Source organism: Indicator indicator, chromosome 1, assembly GCF_027791375.1.
Source record: "Indicator indicator isolate 239-I01 chromosome 1, UM_Iind_1.1, whole genome shotgun sequence".
Taxonomy (NCBI): Eukaryota; Metazoa; Chordata; class Aves; order Piciformes; family Indicatoridae; genus Indicator; species Indicator indicator.
The window spans coordinates 37316874-37335516 of NC_072010.1; positions in this window are offsets into that span (position 1 = coordinate 37316874).

Sequence of the window (18643 nt, forward strand, 5' to 3'; positions counted from 1 at the left end):
TGTTCCAGGCCCCTCACCAGCTTCGTTGCCCTTCTCTGGACATGTTCCAGTACCTCAACATCTCTCTTGAATTGAGGAGCCCAGAACTGGACACAGTACTCAAAGTACAGCACTGACCAGTGCTGAATACAGGGGAAGAATAACCTCCCTTGACCTGCTGGCTACACTATTCCTGATACAGGCCAGGATGTCATTGGCTCTCCTGGCCACCTGGGCACACTGCTGGCTCATATTTCCATGACTTTTGCTTCCAAAAAGATGCAATGGAAGGAAAAACTTATTTGGGGGATGTAAAAACTGCTGCCTTTTCTTTTGTATTCCATGCTCCCTAAACTTTGAAAGGATGTCTGTGAAACTGTCAGTATTTGCTAACAAGAACATCTGCTAAAGGTGATAGAATTTTATATAAAAATATTCAGAAACACAAATCAAACTGACTTCTACTTGCAAGTAAAAATTTCAGAAGAACCTTTAAGAAAGATATTTCCCTTGACTATACTTGTAAATCAGCAGTATCAAGCAGATCTTGATACTTCAGTTAGTATTTGGTAGGTAACAAGAACTGCACAAAACCTGAATAAAATATTCATATATGCTTATGAAAATTTTCAAATAATTTAATCTTCCACCATATTTGTGATAGATCATATATTGGGCTATGTGTGTTAATACTTTCTGGCTGCACTGGCTTTCTCTATGAGCATAAGACAGCAATAGAAAGAACTTACCAAGCTAGTGAAGTGATGTTTATTCCTGCTTTGAACATATTTTTACCTGTAGTACCAAGTTTCCATGTCACAATTATGAATGTCAGCAAAGAACTTGCTATCTGCGTATATTCTAGGAAACAACATACTCAGAAGGAATGAGTATAAAATGGAGAGTTAAAGAATGTAGCTGAGCATTCACAAGATGTGAAGTTTTATTATGAGTATCTCTTAAAATGTTATTGAAAGGTAACTTTTTATTCAAACATGAACATTTTGTGTTTGTTCCAAACATCAAACACATAGTGCTTGGAATAAGCCCCTCACTGCAGAGTAAGATTTCTAATTCAGGCATTATCTGTGCAGAATTTTATGTGAAACACTAGGTCTATTAAGAGTATTTTTCAGCAAGTCTGCTTCACTGTCTTCTGTGCCCAAGAGGATCGGTAACAAAATGTGAGGATCATGGCTGGGGTGATCAGACCTTTTTGCTACCAAGAAAACTGTAGTTATTGCATTTGTAGAAATGGCAGTCCATTTATCAAGTGAGTTAGAATGCCAATAAATGGGCAGGAGAGAAAAGTTACAAAGATGGGGTCAATGAATGAGGTGCAAAGAAACAAATAAGAGTAGCAAAATAATTCCCACTGCAGCCGAACACTGAAAAAATAAGGTATATGGGAGATTTCATGACACCATACCAAGTAAATAACCCCTAAAACATAAAATTTTGTAAAGAATTGTGTATGTGAGTTTCAGATAGGGTCATTCTCTGTTCCATAATCATTGTACAATAAAAAAAAAATATAAAAATCTCTATACTGTTGTTTTTATTTAAGTTTGAAGATGCTAAAAAGTATTTCTAGAGTAGCTGAAAGGCAGCCCATCAGAGTATCATACTCTATATTGTTGTTACATACACAAACACATACGTGCAGGCACACAGAAAAGTATATAAAACACAAGATGTCTGGATAAATATATTGATAAAACTGAAATCTGGGATGCCTATGAAACTTGTTCAGAAACTTGTTCTGTGCTTGCCATAAATAAATATGGGCAGAGAAGGTAAGTCTGTAGGGGAGATAGTTCTGAAACATGAACATTTACTCTGCAGAAAACAATCCAAGGCTTCACATTATAGTTCTGCTAATATAACAGTTCCTGGTCATGAAGGAATAGCCCTGTATCCCAGCTCAGTCCTTTTCCTGATCGTGTATCTCTGTCCCTTCTACTGCCCCCATATGGTTGCTCATCAGCCCTTCAAGTGAGTGAGAGTAAAGAGCAAGAGCAGCAGCAAACTATTTGATTTGGGGTTGGTTTGGTTGGTGGTTTTGTTTTGTTTTTTCCTTTTATTTTGGATAGAGTGAGAAGAGGAGACATTTTTAATGTCTTTTTACATTTCTGAGTCTACTCTTGATGTGATCAGACATCCAATACAAGACAAACAAGGATAGTATATGCTCATATTAGTAGGAGGTATTTGTTAAAATTGTGATAACTGAAATATAACACTTCAATCTGAGATCTTCTGAAAAGGGTGGCTTATTTTTACTACTGCCAGGACCTTGTGAAGTGGATTGCTTAAGGTACCCAGTATTAGGCAGATATATCCTTGTTAAAATGGTGTTTAAAGGAAAAAAAGGGGGAGAAAGACCACGTTATAACTGACATGCTTGTTATGAATTCTTTTATATAGACCTCCTGTATAAACATTTTGTACCATCCTTTCTCAAAGAAGATATTTTTTCCTGTACCTCAGTTGGAAGCTGTCTGGATCTTCTCATCAGCACAGAAGACCTGGACTCAGGAGAGATGGCAAGCAACATTTTTTCAACCTCCTCTAGATGAGCTACCAGTAAGGCAGCAGCCTTTATTTCATATAAGAAAAAAACAAGAGATATTCCAACTACCAACTGGTATCAAAACAAATCAATATCAAAGCAGAGCATGCTGGCAGACTTTCTACCTTTGAATACTGTCTGCTATCTAGGCCTATTTAAAGATGGGTGAATGATGTGAATTATTTCTTGGTGGTTTGCCATTCAAGACCCAGTGCCAGGATTCTACCCCTGGCCTTGTTGTAAGCCTGGACATATGGCTTCACCTGACAACATGAGGTCAGAAATTTGCAAGGCACTAGTATTATTTAAGGCAACAGTTCCATTTACTTTAAACATTAAAAACAAACAACCATAATGAAATCTACTGCAACAGTAGCTCCATGCATACTTATGTTGAGCCAATATATTGATCACCCTTTGCAAAGATGTACTTTAATATGTTGTAAAACCTTGCTAATATAATAAATAAAATGGGGGAGGGTTAAGTGCCTGAAATTAGATCAGCATGTTCTGTAGCAGAGATATGAAATAGCTTAGGGCACCTGCTCTCTAAAGGAGCATTAACTAGCTTCCATACTTTAGTCCAGTGATCAATAGACAGTTCAATTCCCAGACCATTGTCCTCATTCTCAGCAACATGATACTATCAAATTCATGTCCTAACCATTATCAGCAAAAACAAGGGTGGTATAAACTGGCATGCCTCCATCACCTTCAAGGGAACCCTGTTGAGATGCTTTGGGCTGAACGTCAGTCAGGATATTTGCTTCTCAACTTTTCTTGGTAAGAAAAAGTAGTTTTAAGGTCACTAAGGAACAACAGTGCAAAGCAACTGCTCTGCAAGCTGATAGAAATATTTTCTTGAAATGGGACGGGCTCAAAGTCAAGTACATAGAAGGTTTTGGTATGCAAAACTTTGAGGTGTGAAAACTACATTGCTGCAATTCTTCCCTTTCCTAGTTGTTGTTTCTGTGAATCCCACTCCTGGGATCTGCCTTTTCTATTCCTATATCAGATGTTCACTGACAAGAAAAACATTAAGGTAATATTGGATACAGTATTGTTATCCAAGTCGTTCGACTACTTGAAGCTCTAACAAAACCTTCATGTGAAATACCTTGAAAAGACTCTGGTGAAAAAAACTATCATGATCCAGAGGTTCTGTCCTCTGCTTATGACATGCAATTTCCACCCATCTGTGACATCTTTTTATTGACACATTTTCATATAATGTTATTGACCAAGGTGAAAATGAAGCTTGTCTTGAAATGACAAGGTTTCTTCTACAGTAAACATGGACTAATTTTTGTACCGTACAATCCTTCAAGCAGGATTATGTGATAGGCACAGATGATCAGTATCAGAGAGTAAAGTATCCTCCCTGATCATCTAGCAGCCCACACAAGTACTTGCTGACTCCATTTCTCTTTTGTTTATTCCATGAGTCAGTCAAAGGAATCAGAGACAGAGAAGCACCAACCAGAATCACCAAACCAGCATAAGGCAGAAAAGCATGAAATGATGATTTTGATCACTGATAGTAAGGTTAGTCACCATTCCTGCCCCACCCAGCTGGTAGGAGAGAGGGAGTGGTGCTATGTCCACACTATGCACTGTAGGGCACAGAATTTAGTTGTCCCTCAGACAACTGGAGCAGAGCACAAGGACATGGTAGGCTGTCTTGTGGCATCTTGTGGCAATTTACATCATTGACATTAATGGAGTAAATCCAAAGCATGTTGGCGTAACCAAGTGAAGCATGAAAGCTCCATGGAGACTGAAAACAAAGTAATAGATGTCATTTGCAGCATACCACTTTATTTTTACAAATCAGGGATTCTTGAGGAGTTGAATCAGTGCATTAATTCTGGAAACCTGCAATAGGATGTTATTTAAATATCTAACAACCAGAACAATCAGTACAGACACCTAGAAAAACAGACACAGTTGAAAAGTCTGTGCTATTTGTTTTTTGTCCTGGTGGTAGTGATTTGTGTTTCCTAACAGCTAAAGCAGCAGTGCTTCAGGGTCTGAGTACAGAGCATCAGCAATACTTAAATGTAGATCTTTTGGGGAAAAACAGAAGCTCCTCCTCACTAACTCATAGAGGAAAGCAGATGAGGATGTCTTTTTGACAATCAAAGCTTTAACAGCAAGAAGGGGACAGACAAAAGCTGGTGAGATATGGCTATTAGAAAGCCTGCAAAAATCTCACACTTGCACAATTACAAGGTAGTATCACTGTGAAAGAGATTAAATCAATAAAGATACAAGGGAGGGAACAAGAACAGATTGTATTTCTTCCTGCCTCTGTTGGTTCAAGTGTATTTAAAGCAGAAGCACAGATATTTCAAATGTTCATCCATATCTTACCAAGTTACGTATATTTAAATAAATAGACAAACAGTAAAATAAATAAATAAAATTTTTTAAAAAATAGAGATACACACACCAATAGGAAAGTATTTAATCCATTTTTGCCAAGGCAACTTTATTTAGAAAGCTGTTTACCTTTCTGAAAAGCCTCATTAGGCATAAAAACAAAGAATGAAGTTGATTAATGTGCTCTAAGTGTGATGTTTAAATTGTAATTTTCATATACGTAAATGGATGCTTCTGTCGTATTTTGTTTGATAATTTACAGAGTTAGCACTGTCCAAACCACTAATCAGTTTCTCTTTATGAAGACAGCTGCAGAAGATCCTTTTAGAATGCTAATTTTCATTAGTGTCTTCACTCACTAAGAACCAGGGCATTTTGCACAGATAACCTCATCACTGTGTAGTTGGGTTGAAATTTTTAGTTCACTTGCTATTCAATTGTTTGGGGATTTTTTTTTGTTTGTTTGTTTATTTGGGGGGGGGTGTTTGTTTTCTTGGGTTCGTGTTTTTTTTTTTTTTTTTTTTTCCAGTAGGGTAATCTGAAGAGAAGGAGAACAAACAGGAAAAAAAGACCCAAACCAAAAAAAAAAAAAAAAAACAAAAACAAAAAAAAACCAAAAAAAAAAACAACCCAAGTGGATGGATTTAAAAGAGAAGAATGCCTATAAATCAAGACCAAAGTAGTTGTCTTTTCCTATATTTTTGATATTATCATCTGCTGAGCTAGCAAGAAAGAGGCAAGCTGCACAGTGGTAGCATTTCTCTAGGTAGTGTCTGTATATTTTATAGGATGGTGACATTAATACAAATTAGTTTTAACACATCACTTTTCTAGTAATTCTGTTCTAAAGCTACTTTAAAGCAAAAAGTGGCAGGAAGCAGAAATGACAAATAGATCAATATATGGTTTACTATGTATAAAAAAAAAGTTTAAATCAGAAATAGTTATAGCATGCTATGATTGCCTCAGTTTCTCTCAGCAGTGCTAAAGCTGATTCAGTGGAAGCATTAGTTTCTGTTAATTTGGAATTTTCATGCTCCAGTGATAGTATTAAATTTTTATGCCATTGTAAATAGTAAGTAACCAATCAAATAGTCTAAATATATTAATGCTCTGCCATTTTGCATAGGTATGAGAAGATTAGACTAATTCTGCTGTACAAAGCAAACAGTCTCATGGAAGCACTGAAAGTACATTTACTGCTGCAAGGATGAATGATTTTTCTCAAAATGTTTCACAGAGGGCCAGAACAAAATTAGAGGTACACCCTTAGCTTTAATACTACAAACAACAGTAATGAAACAGTCTCGCAGTTTTTATAACAAACCCAAGTACAAGGGTGTTAAATAAACTAACAGTTTCAGAAATGTCTGAGAACAACAGACACGTGTTCAGCAGCCCCTGCAGTTTCTCCACAATGATGAGAAATCTGTGTTTTAAAATGGAAAACATCATCTGTTGCCTTTCTCAAAAATGTACTTATATCCATAAACTCTATCTTGGGCCCATTCCATTAAATCTTCCCATCTTCCACTTAGTCTATACTGTACCTTCTCACCTGTCTTTTGATCCTTCCAGCTGCATACAGAAGCCTGCCCACCCTGAAGTAAGCCACTGAAATGATACTTAATGGTCAAGGAAGTTTATATGCGGTCCCTCCTGTGGAGAGAGAATTACACTGATGAGACTACATAAGCAGAATGGGATTTACCAGAAAGGCAAAATGATATTCTGTGGTTAGACACCTTAAATATCAGTCTGTATATTACAGCAAGACAAATCTTTGCACTTGTCAGCTCTCTGTCTTTCTAACTTCCATAATTCATTGGCTCCATGTGATGTGTTTACAAATGATTTCACAGAAGAATAAGAAAGGACAATTATGGATGCTGTGCCTTAATGAGAGCTGGGGTAGGAAAAAGGATTACAGCATAGTCTTGAACTGAGGGGATATATATAAAAGCAGGTGCCAGAGAGGAAAAGAAAAGAAGATTCTGGGAAAATTAAGGGCATGTGAGTTGCAATGAATGTAAATCAAAAATTGAGAAAGGCTACGAGCATCACTTAGATTGACTAATAAATCTGTGAATACAGTGAAATACAGTGAAATACAGTGAAAGCTGTACACTGCTTATGCAAAACTGCTTATTTTAGACAAACGAACTGCCAAGGCAGCTACCTTTTTTAGGTGTATGAGAATGTCAGTCTTCAGCACAGGTATGTGGAAATAAGACTTCATTTTATAGTATATGTTATCTGTGATAAATATAACAGATCAGGATGAGTGAAAGTAAAGGAAAAAGAAAATGCTCGTGGCCATAAATGATTATCAGAGTTAGGATGCCAAAAGCTGATAGCAACTGACATATTGGAGGGAGGAAGAGTGTAAGAAGAGAAATGAAGGAGCACTTCTACCTTTAAGAGACACTGCCATAGAGGTGCTATGAAGGCCTTCCTTGCTGATTTCTGCCTATTTTCTTTGTATTTCATACATATAAATAGTTGGAACGGCTAGACTGTCACTGTGAAATCCTATTACTGCTACTCCTACCTGTGGAATCATCCCAGGCTACAGCAAAAGTAAGTCAGAAAGTGAAAAAAAAAAAAAAAAAGTAAGCAAGTAGTTAAGCAGTAAGAGATAATGAGAATCATGGCAAAACTGTCCTCATTTGGCTTCAGAGGGACTGTGACATCCATTTGGCACCCACAGAAACATATTCTCACATGTTGACAAGCCAAACACGTCACAGATACATGAGCTGTCTTCAATGATCTTTGTAACATCTGCAATGTAGAGGTTGCCTATCCATTCATTGCTTCATGGGTTTGCTACACAAAACCTGTGAAAGTACAAACATGAGTGTCTTAATAGAGGAGATGTCTTAACTGAATGTTCTGAAAATCTAGACTGCATGGAATGATACTATAATTACATTATTTTTCTAATTTACATACATTCTCAAAAAAAAAGGCAGGCATTTTTATATGAATAAACACGACATCATCAAACTGACAGAAGTGCAGAAAACAAAATGGAAGTATGTGAAAAATTAAGATGTTTAGTAACATAAAGTAAGAAAAAAAAGAAACCTTTTTGTGCTGGTACATTGTATGTTTTTGTTGGAAAGTTCTGCACCTATGAACTCCCTCAAACGAGATCTGTCTAAAACACAGTTTACTGAAAATACATCAGTTACTAAATAAAATTCCATCTTTTCACTGGAAAGACACTTGGATGCCTTAGAATAAATGAAACATGGTGTCTTAGTTTGTAGCAACTCTTCCTTAGAGTAATTGAATCTAGTGAAACAGATTTCAATGTTAATTTTCCCTGATATCTAGGGCTTTAATTCTATTATTATCAAAGTTCATTTTGCATCCATAAACTTGTCTTTTGCCCTCAAACATTACTCATTTAAAAGACAATCTAAGAGAAAATTCATTTTCATTACAAATCTTGCCATCATGTAGCCCATTTAAGAGACTACAGTAACTGCAGTACCCTCTCATGTACAGCCCCAAATTACATAGAACCAGATGAGAATGAACAATTTCAAGAACTATCAGTAAGGAAATCCACTCAGGAAAAAAACCTAGGAACAAAAGCTATTCCATATTCATCCAAGTAGCCACATTCATAGACACATAGGATAATTTAGGCTGTAAGAAAGCTTTGGGATTGTTTAGCCCAGAGAGGAGGAGGCTCAGGGGAGACCTCATTGCTGTCTACAACTACCTGAATGGAGGTTGTAGCCAGGAGGGAGGTGGTCTCTTCTCCCAGGCAATCAGCAGCAGAATGAGGGGACACAGTCTCAAGCTGCACCAGGGGAAGTTTAGGCTCTAGGGGAGGAGAAAGTTCTTCATGGAGAGAGTTAGCTGTTGGAATGTGCTGCCCAGGGAGGTGGTGGAGTCAAGAGGGGATTGGATGTGGCACTTGGTGACATGGTTTAGTAGTCATGAGGTCTTGGGTGACAGGTTGGACTTGATGATCCTTGAGGTTTTTTCCAACCTTATTGGTTCTGTGATTCTATGATTTTTTTTAATATATTTTAAAATTTGATATCTTGGGTGGTGGTACCTTCAAAGACTGTTGTAACTTATTTACACAGTATATTTACAGGTTCTATTGAGTTGTGGGTATTACATTCTACATATAAAGACAGTTAAATGATTTAAGCACAGATCTAACGTTTCCAATACAGCAATTCAAACTGGAAATACAGGTGCTGTGATCAGTGGTTTTCCCACAAATGAAATTCCATGGCAGACTAGTCAGGTACTCACGACTTCCTCCTGTGTCTGGTATCTTCCCAGATGCTGTGGCTATAATTCAAGCAGTCCTTAGCTCGGAGAGAGCTAAGGGGCCTCTGTCTTGTGTGCTCTGTTGCCTCTTCAGGGATTTAATTCTTTTGGAGTCTTTCACTTTTCTGCCTTGGCCCAGGTGCAAGGCCTAGGTGTAGTTGCTGCCTGTTAGTGCAAGCCCTTCAGCTGCTACTCAGGCAGCATTTGGCTCTTGTATCTTTGTGGTAAGAACAAGGCCCAGCTGTAGCTGATCTGCTAATGCAGGCCCTTCAGCTGCTACTCCATCAGCATTTGGCTCTAGTTGCTTACTGGATGAGAACAAGGCAAGTTTCCTGACTTCTTGACTGGTTTAAATACTGTCCCAAGGCGATTAATGCCCTTTGGTAACACGGAACTCTGATAACTGGACCTGTAGGGTGGGACATATCCAAACATGGCCAGGGGCACACATAGTGCAGAGCTGTGTTACAAAGCTAGTTACATGTGGTACATTTTTATCTGGACACCAGAAGTGTCCAGACTTGCACATTCACAGGTGCTTACAATGTTAATCACATGTGCTGTACATTTTGCCTGGACCATCTGGACTCCAGGAACTGACCAGGTTAGCACATTCACAGGTGCTTAGCCCACTGTCTGGACTAGGGCATGTTTTAGGGTTTGACCCTTCAGGACAGGAGTCATGTGCTCCAGACCATGCTCATAACAGGGATGAATTCGGTTAAAACAGATTACTTGCTCATTGACCAGGTGAGTTTCAACCATCTCAAGGGTGGAGATTCCACAACCTCTCTGGGTAACTTCCTTCAACCACCTTCACTGAACATTTCTTTTATTTAATGGTATTTATCATGCTGCATCTTGTGTCTACCACCTCTTGGCTTTTCACTATTTGCATCTTTCAAAAGTCTCTATGATCATCCACTAGGTGGTTGTGCATGGCAACTAGATCTTCCTTAGATCTTTCTTTTTAAGGCTGAATAAACCTGGTTCTCTCAGATTCTTCTGTCACATGCTCCAGCTCCCAAACATCATGGTGACTCTCTTCTGACTAAGTCTACTTTGCCAATATCTGCCTTGCACTCGACAATCCAGCACTGGATGCAGTAATTCATTCACTTGTGGTCTCACAAGTGCCAAACAGAGGGTAATGACCACTGCCCTCAGCCTGCTATGTTCTTAATGCAGCCCATGCTGCCATCAGTCCCAGGACACACTGCTGACTCATCTTCAAATTACTGTCCTCCAGGACCTTTTTTTCCTTTACTCCAAACCTCCCAAGTCTACCATTTTCCTGAGGGTAGAGCTGGCTTCAAGGCTGTACTGATGCGTAGCGTTATTCCATTCCAGGTTCAAGGACATTGCATTGTCTTTTATGAACTTCATGAAATTTCTTCTCAAAGCACCCCAATCCACATCAGTCCCAGGACACACTGCTGACTCATGTTCAAATTATTGTCCTGTAAGACCTTTTATCCTTTACTGACAAGCTCTCAGTGTTACCTTTTCTCCAAGGGGTCAAGCTGGCTCCCAAGCTGTGCTGGTGTTTTATACACTTTATGTTCTTCCATTCCAGGTGGAAGATATCGTTTTGTTTTGGTTTTTTATGAGTTTCTAAGGGTTTTATCAATCGATTTCTCCAGATTCTCAAGTGCTTTCTGACTTTTACCCATGCCTTCTAATATATTATCAGCTGTTTTCCATCATGGTTTCTGAGAAGGCACTCCATCCCACTACCAATTCTTTAAGGTAACATAAACTTTCAGTGCCAGTATTGGTCACTCAGGTATGTCGTTCTGTTTGTTGTTGTTTGGGTGTTTGGGCTTTTTTTTAGTTGGTGGAGGTGTTTGCTGATTTTTGTTTGCCCTTTTTGGGTTTTGGTTTGGGTTTGGGTTTTTTGGGTTTGGTTGTGTTTGGTTTTGGTTTTTAAAGACAGCTAACTGAATATATTTTCACTGAGTTTCATAGTGTTCCCTCAGAAGAACAGAACTATTCCCCTCCCTCTTTCTGACCAAGAATCTTACTCCTTTTTCCCCAAGACTAATGTAATATTCCTACCTTTTAAGTTGTCTATACTCAGTTTTATTTTGGTCTCTTCAGGGCAGATCCACTCTCCTTCTTTTCATCCTCCCTCCATAAATATAAAACCAGATGATATGTAGTTCAATGAAGCAATGTAGACTTCTCCATAGATGGAAATCTGCTTATATACCTCTTCATATAATGTCCAATAGCCCTCCTTGTGACACTTCTTGTTAAATAAGAAGAGGAAGATTATTTTCATATAAGACAAGAAAATTAGCTTGATTTGTAGCACAAAAGATTTAAAATGAGAATTTAAGAAAATGTTCCTTATTAAGTACAGGAAAAGGCTACCTAAGTTATTGGCTTAATCCTTATTTTTTTAAAAACATAAAGGTCAGGAAGAGAGGCATCTATAGATGTCTGAACTGTCTGCATGTTTCATAACTATCTATATCACGATCAATTCTCAAGACACAGTTCTCTGGCCTAAGAAAGCTCAAAGTATCATAAAAGCAACAGTGTGCCCTATTCCTAGGGTTTGTACAGCTAGAACTGCATGGAGAACTCAGGAAAGATATGGAAAAATGTTACGTGCAGTGGGTCTAGAAGATAATTCTGGGCTGAAGCAATTATATAATGTTTTACAGCACTTAATCAAGTAGTCTGTTCAGACGGGTCAGAACTGAGATGTCACTGATGGCTGTGGAGCAGTTCTTGTGCTGCCAAACCCTCTTGTTGAAACATGCAATGGGCTAGATCATGACCTTCTGAGTTCCCCTCCAACACAAATTATTGTATGAGTTTTGTGACAGGTGCACCTTCCCTTACAAAGAACAAGGGTTTTCTGGCTGTTGAAACATAGCAGCTGCTGATTCTTTTTGCATCCTTATCATTGTGCCCTTACTTTTGCACCTAACTGTTGACTGGGGCCCTCAGAGAATAACAGCCAGCACAACCACAGTTAAGGCTCTTCTAGGTATAAACAAAGCACTTTCAGTTAGCTCCTTGGAGCAGTCAGGGACTCTCCTCTTGGATCAGGATGCTGACCAAGGAAACCTCCTAGCATTGCATGAACCCTCACCATCCCCCACATTTGATGAGTGAATACATCTGGATATATCCTTGAGCAAGCTCTCATCCCTTGGGAGTGAGTGATCACTTTTCTAAGTACCTCTGAGTGGGAGGAGTTCCCTTTTGGGAGTGCATGAGCACATTTTATGTCATCTTTATAGAACAGAGTATTTGTGAAACTTAGGAATGCTTAAGTCAAGTTATATAGTGTTATATTCCCACCTGACATCTGAACGGTTGATTTACTTTGGTCCGTTGGAGTATTAAGGAATTTTTGGCTTGAATAAATCTCATATTCTCACACAACATCTCTGTTTGGTTTGTGGGTGCCTCTGTGGAGATCTTATACTACACCTGCAACTTAACATCTCAAACAGTCTTGCTTTTTCTAATACTAGTCAGGCCTGACAGTTATAGTACACTTTTACCTGTCAGAGGGGGTAAACAGACTTGAGGCTGTGTTTCAGCACTACCTTTTATATCTTTAACCAGAATGATCTTTTGCCAAGCATTTGCTACATGCTATTTAAAGTGATGTTGAAACATTCTATTCAAATGAAACCTGTAAAAGGTGTCCTCTTCACAGTGTTGTATATCCAGATTCTGTAACTCTACCTCCATTTACCTGTGTGAAAATTAGACACTGGCAGATCTTGTAAGGCTTACTACCTGCTCACCTGCAAAGACAGATCAACAAATTTGTGTAAATAGGTAAGGAAACCTTTATGAAAAAACAAAACAAAACAAACAAATAAAAAAAAATCCAAAAATCCCCCCAAGCCCAACCAGTGTCCCCCCTGAACTAAATTACCAGGAATACAATTTAATGAACAATATCAACAGAGTACAGTTTTGGAGCAGAATCTGAAAAATAATGCAGATGGGAAATTTAGGAAGCCAGAATGTAATTATCCAAACTGGACCTTTACCAGAACACCAGGGCTGGCATCATTTTTCTGGAAAACAACGACAACAAAAAAACAACCCCCCAAAAAACAGTGGAATGTCTAATGACCAAAAATAATGTAAACAATGGTTTTACTCAGCTTCTACTCTGCAGGTGTTCTCCCATGTTCTTCTGGGGCATCAGCTTGATGGCAGCTCAGGGAAAATTGTGCTTGAGCCAACCTTTGAATTACCAGTGAAATTGGATGAAATATCACCAGAATAAATATAGGATAATTAATGTGAAGAAAATAAGTCACAACATTTTCAATTCATTTTTCTTAAGATGTTGGCTTAAGAAATACAAGCAATGCTGTCAGTAAGCGTGGTCACGGAGAGTTCAAGACTCCTACACGTTCTGCAGAAAGCTATTTGCACAAATGTTGACACTATATTTGCAAGTCATTCCTCACAAGATTTTCAGGCATCCAAATAAGGAATAGAAACAACTTCATGCAATTTATGTAATCATAAACTACTGGTAGTGAAATCTTACTCAAGGCAAATATACTGAAGTCTGTTGACATAAGTTGATCAAACAATTCTCAACCAGATTTCAAAAAATAAAAGCCTACTTGTGGGTAATTTACAAGTAGGAAAAGGTCATGCTTTGCAGATAAATGATTCATTATATGTAGTCTGCTCCGTACATCTCATTTACTCCTTTAATAAACAGCACAGATGACAATATAATATTTTTTAAGCTTCCATTTATATTTAACCTTTCAGACGCCTAGCTTAAATTTCAAAGTTTCCGGACTCTTACTACCTACGCTACTGAAAAGGTGCCTAATGTGAAAAATACACCTCCTTTCCCTAAACCTTAGTTCCACCATCTCCAATGATTCACATATGATAAATTAGTGAGAGAAGAGGCAAATTCCAAATCCAAGGATTCAAACGTCCTTCCTCTAACTTCTTTTCATTTAATCCTCAGCATTTGGTCTTGAGTATATCACTTAATTAAAACTAACACTATCTAAACACTAACTATCACAGAGTCAAGGAGTGCCTTGGACAGTTATTATTTCATCACATTTGATTGATTCTACAACACTGAAGACTACAGAAGCACTTCTGTTGACATTTATAAAGGCTGTACAAGGCCATGGTACTTTATAAGTAAAATATACATTAAACTTACTTAAAAAAATACAGTACAACCATTTTGTTTTGTTTTGGTTTTTTTTGTTTTTTTTTTTTTTTTCTTGGTAAGAAACACCACTTACTGAGAGAGCAGCTGTGTACTGCACCAGATCAAGTTTGAATGGTTTTAAGAAGCACTGCCTGTAGAGCCCATTACAGTAATCCAATTTTGATGGATAAAATCCAAGCATACATGCTCTCCTGGTGATTTCCTGCCTCAAAAATATTTAAATACAATGAAAGAATTACCGTATTAAACACATTTCCTTTTTTATATTCAATAAGCATTAAAATTAGAAACTCTTAAGCACATCACAGAACCCTTATATATAGTAGAGTGTATATGCATAAGCAGCTCACCACCACTGACATTTAACATAGGTATTCTTAATTGCCACTCTGAGTGTTTTCCTTCATGAAGACCCTTTTCTACCTTATAATCAACATTTACAGGTGGTATATCACTCTGTGACCACTACTGCAGCACTTCTGTGCTCTACGTGTACCACTTGCACAAAAGGCCAATGGAGTTTCATCATAGAATGATAGAGTTGTAGGGGTTGGAAGGAGCCACAGATCATCAAATCCAATCCCCCTGCCAAAGCAGGATCAACTAGAGCAAGCCACACAAGAAAACAGATAGGTCTTGAAAATCTCTAGAGAAGACTCCACAGCCTCACTAGGTAGCCCATTCCAGTGCTCCATCACCCTTAAAGCTTTTCCTCATGTTGAGGTGGTACTTCCTGTGTTCTGGTTTGTATCCATTTGCCCTTGTCCTGTCACAGAACACCACTGAAAAGAGACTATTACCTTCTTGACACTGATTCTGCATATATTTATAAACATTAATAATATTTCCTTGTAGTCTTCTCTTTTCTAGAATAAATGGTTCCAGGTGTCTCTTCTTTTTGGAATGTCCTTTGAAGAAACTGGGCAATGACATGAAACATTTTCTGTAAAACAAAGTGACTCTTACTACCAGCTTTGCACTTATAAAATGCCATTTAATGTTAGTGACTCCAAAATGCTTGCTTTCCAGTAGCTATTTCATGACAGTATTGGAACAACATAAAGAGAAGCTAATATGAAGAGATTACAATACACCAAGACCAGAATTGTGCCTTGCTTCCCTCAGGTACAAACAGTCAGAAATAATCTTGATGATTTCAAGAATGGTGAATGATTTTTCCTGCCATTTTCTCTTTAATATATAGGAGCACCCAAAGAAAAACGTTTATTTGTCATCAATCTTTTCTCATACATGGCAGCTGCCATATTAGTACATACTTAGAGCTAGGTTTTGCCAACCATTTTTATTCCACTAAAACTTGTATCACAGCATACACTCAGACTAGCAAATCATAACATCAGTTTATATCCCCTGAGTCTCTATCGGAGTTTCAGTCTCATTTTGATGAGACACCCAAACATTTACCAGTACGTCAACAGTTACCTTCCTGAGCCTCAGTTTCTGTTTAGGAATTCTTCCTGAAAGAACATTCTATCTAAATATTTGTCACAACCATCAGAGGATAAAACTCGAGATTGGCAAGTTTTGGTTATGTACCTGAAGTTACAAATTAATTGTGTTTTGCAAAGATAACAGAGACATAATGCCATAAAGAAAGGTTATTTAAAATCTCTGTGAGAAAACCAAGAAGAAATAAGTCAGAAAAGAATTTGGACATTCATACATGGTTTTGATACTACTTATCTTGGATATGTCTTGAAACAAGTCTGGAGCTACCCTTCTGGTCTTTTATCCATATCTTTTAAAGAATAATGTTAATGTTTCTTTTTGCTCTGTAAAATTGTTGAGTGTGATTTCATTCAAAAATTCTAATTTGTAAGAATGCAAGCATTTACACAATAAAAGTAGTGGCAGTTATTACCATATGATACTGTTTATGATGCATAGACAACAGTGTTTTCATAAAGTGCTGAAATAAAAAAATCTTATTTCTATTTTGTAGTTCCATCTCTGAAGGTGTCTACACTATCACAAGTGCCTGACGTGAAAATCTTCTCTTTTTTCATGTTATACATACAATAATGACAGTTAAACTTTTACATATACATGTCTAAAAGATTCTATTTATTTTCTAGTACTATATACATTAGAATAAATAGACTTTTTAATGAGCAATTTACCCTTAAAATTCTTGCATAATTTTTCTTTTATTGGCTTATGTTAATAAATGTAAAACTCTCCAGGGGAAGCAAGTGAACTTGAAAGACAATCAGAAATAAAAATGACATCTGCATTTTACATGTGTTGGTACTTTGAGAACTAATGATGAAATCCATAATAATAATAGTCATCATCATAGTCTTCTAAATTTAGGGCAATTTTTAAAATGCATTCCCTTCATGTATCTCCATGATTCCAGTTTGTTTTCTAGAATAAGCATTTTAATAGCACATATTATTGAATGGAATATTTACTGAAACAATGAGCTATAGACCAGAAATATATCCAGCATCTTTTGAGTGCAAATTCATAGCAAAACAAAAGTTGTATTTCTTTCTTTGACTGGGCATTCATAGCTCAAACTGTATGACTGAACAGAACTGCATAGACTATGTCAACCATTCCACTTGAGAATAAACTAAAGTACAATTTGGAGTCATTATTCAGTGAGGATATTTATAGGAAAAGAAAAAAAAACACAAAGTACTGAAGAAGATGTGATATTCATCAAATACAGCTCAAAATTAATAGATAAATTATTCACAAATTAGTAATGAATGATGCTTGCAACATATTTTTTCATAGAAACAATAAAATACTAGTTTTCAAACAAAGTTCTGTATAAATCTTGTCTCCAAACCAATCTCCTTGTTGTAGCTTTAGGCTATGCTTTTAAAAATTTTTCACGGATCTTGAACAGAAAGTAGTAAAATGTAAATAAATCACTATTGGGTGTACAAAGGAAAATAATGATAATTCTAAACAATCCCATTGGAGAGATATCTACCATAAGATTTAGTTCCCCAAACAATCTCTCTTCTCGCTTCCTTGGGCTGGGAGATACTAACTGGCTTCTGCTTGATCTTGGCTGCATTGTTTTGACTGGTATTAACTTCTCTGCTTCTCTCTCTTCTCCCTTGTGTACAGGGGGGTAGGGGAGGAGTCAGGGAAGGGAGAAGCTGTTGCACCTCCCCTGGTCTTTTGGCCAGGGGTTCCTTGTGTTGTTTATTAATTGTAAATATCAGTAAATATTGTAAATATTGTATATTTTGTACGTGTTCATTACATTCCATTGTAGATTGTAGTTTTGCTTGTAAATACAGCTTTTGTTTGCTTTCAGCTGAGCTGGTCTGGCAAATTTAATTTTGGGGGAAAATTTTCAACCCGCCACAACAACTAGAACATAGAAGATTTCTCCTCAACATGAGGAGAAACTTCTTTATAGTGAGGGTGATGGAGAACTGGAACAGGCTGCCCAGGGGGGTTGTGGAGTCTTCTTCTCTGGAGACTTTCAAAACTCACCTGGATGCGTTAATGTGCAGACTACCCTAAGTGATCCTGCTCTGGCAGGGGGGTTGGACCCGATGATCTCTTGAGGTCCTTTCCAAACTCTGATATACTGTGATACTGTGAACTTGTCCTAACTAAAACAGTTTCTACCCCAGATGGAAGACAAAGTCCACTGGGGTTTATGCTAAAACAACCACAGTTTGTAAATTACAACATTAGACACAAAAGCAGTAAGTATCATCTCCAAATAACCATAGCTGTATATTCTCAAAAACCATTTTAATTCACATATCAATTCAAGTCACCAAATCAGGCTTAAACATAAGCTTCTCTCACATGACTTCCATATTTTGATGCAATGGATGTTGTTTAAGAGAATACTGAGAGAAGACATCAAATACTTAAAACCAATCACTTTTAAATCAGTCTATGTGACTCAACAACCTAGAGTAGATTCTTAAAAGTGTGTATATATATATATACACACACACACACTTAGGAGTGTGAGTATATTCTTTAGATTAGAGCCTATATGCTTTAGATTAGAGCCTATATTTGAGTAATGTATAAATAGTTTTTATAATTAAGAACTTTTGAAAATAATGACCAACATTGCTAGCTAAAATGGCATCTTACACCATTAGTGTTTAGATAATAAGAGTATCAGAGAAATTTAGAAGTATAATAGAACCTTTCATACATGAAGAATTATACCACGTTTCAGCTCAATTATTCTCATC